The sequence below is a fragment of the Rhopilema esculentum genome, chromosome 9, assembly GCF_057945365.1.
Source record: "Rhopilema esculentum isolate cy_ngs chromosome 9, ASM5794536v1, whole genome shotgun sequence".
NCBI classification, from domain to species: Eukaryota; Metazoa; Cnidaria; class Scyphozoa; order Rhizostomeae; family Rhizostomatidae; genus Rhopilema; species Rhopilema esculentum.
The window spans coordinates 3,812,527-3,814,390 of NC_142823.1; positions in this window are offsets into that span (position 1 = coordinate 3,812,527).

Consider the following 1,864-nt stretch of genomic DNA (forward strand, 5'->3'; position numbering starts at 1 on the left):
TGAAAAAGTCTTTTTCTGAAGAATGTGGCGTGTTTTAAGAGGGGCATGATTTTTGATAAAAAAGTAAAGCTATAGGCTTAGAAAAATCATCGATTTTTTTGGATTTTTTTTTGTTCTAGAAACAAGTCAATCATCTTCTCTATAATCAGAAAGAGGTAGAATTGTATTTAGTTCGGTGAAAAAGTCTTTTTCTGAAGAATGTGGCGTCTTGGAAGTGGGGATGATTTTTGATAAAAAAGTAAGGCTAAAGGCTTAGAAAAATCATCGATTTTTTTGGAAATTTTTTTGTTCTAGAAACAAGTCAATCATCTTCTCTATAATCAGAAAGAGGTAGAATTGTATTTAGTTCGGTGAAAAAGTCTTTTTCTGAAGAATGTGGCGTCTTGGAAGAGGGGATGATTTTTGATAAAAAAGTAAAGCTAAAGGCTTAGAAAAATCATCGATTTTTTTGGAAATTTTTTTGTTCTAGAAACAAGTCAATCATCTTCTCTATAATCAGAAAGAGGTAGAATTGTATTTAGTTCGGTGAAAAAGTTTTTTTCTGAAGAATGTGGCGTGTTTCAAGAGGGGCATGATTTTTGATAAAAAAGTAAGGCTAAAGGCTTAGAAAAGTCATCGATTTTTTTGGAATTTTTTTTGTTCTAGAAACAAGTCAATCGTCTTCTCTATAATCAGAAAGAGGTAAAATTGTATTTAGTTCGGTGAAAAAGTCTTCTTCTGAAGAATATGGCGTGTTTTAAGAGGGGCATGATTTTTGATAAAAAAGTAAGGCTATAGGCTTAGAAAAATCATCGATTTTTTTGGAATTTTTTTGTTCTAGAAACAAGTGAATCATCTTCTCCATAATCAGAAAGAGGTAGAATTGTATTTAGTTCGGTGAAAAAGTTTTTTTCTGAAGATTATGGCGTGGTTTAAGAGGGGCATGATATTTGATAAAGAAGTAAGGCTTTTTGTTTAGTTCTTTTTCGAAGAAATGTTCTTCTTTGTGTGGACAAGTCTGGATCGGTGGTAGAAGAATCATTAAAATTGTATTTTACAAACAGTCTGAAAAAGACCCTTTTTACCGATTTGTAAAAAAGCTAATTTAACAAGAACCTTTTGTTATCCACTAATAGCCTTGGATTATTCAAGAAGATATTTACCGTCACTGTTCAAGAATACGAAATCGTATAAATATAATGTAATTCAAAAGGGAAAACTGAAAACGATCTCACCAACCTCCAGCGTCAGATTTAGCAAAAGAAGCGAAATTAGAAAGCCATTCGTTTGCAACGCAATCCAAAAAACTTTGCTCTCCACAGTCTAATGCCAGGTTGTCTTGCATGTTGTGAGGAAGAACCTGTACCAACATAAAGTGTAAATGCTCAAGGCCAATGCACACTTGCATGCCGGTTGCTTTGGCCTAATAAAAAATCCAATGATTAATCAAGCACTGTTACAACGAGCACAAAACTCCACAATCGTGCTATCAGTGCAAAAGCCCAAGAGGCACTGAAAAAGGCGTGCCATGTCACATATTAAACGTGATTAAATTTGATTTAACCAAGATTTAACATGTGATTAAAGTAAAAAGAAGTTGGTTTTTTAATATGCAAATAAAAGAATTGTAAGCTTGTGGTCAGTTTCTAAATACAATAGAAACTTTAAGGAGAAAGTTCAGGAAACGAAAATGCAGAAATTTTGAAGTGTTATTTTCGAAAGATGGAGGAAAAAGTTAGAACATTTCTAAAAAAATGTTGTCAACTATCAGGGTATACTCTTTGCTTGCTTTTCACTGATACAAAAGCTTTCTTACAATATCTTATCACCTTGAGTATTGTATACAAAAAGAGTAAATTTTAAAAAAACATCGAAACGCCATACA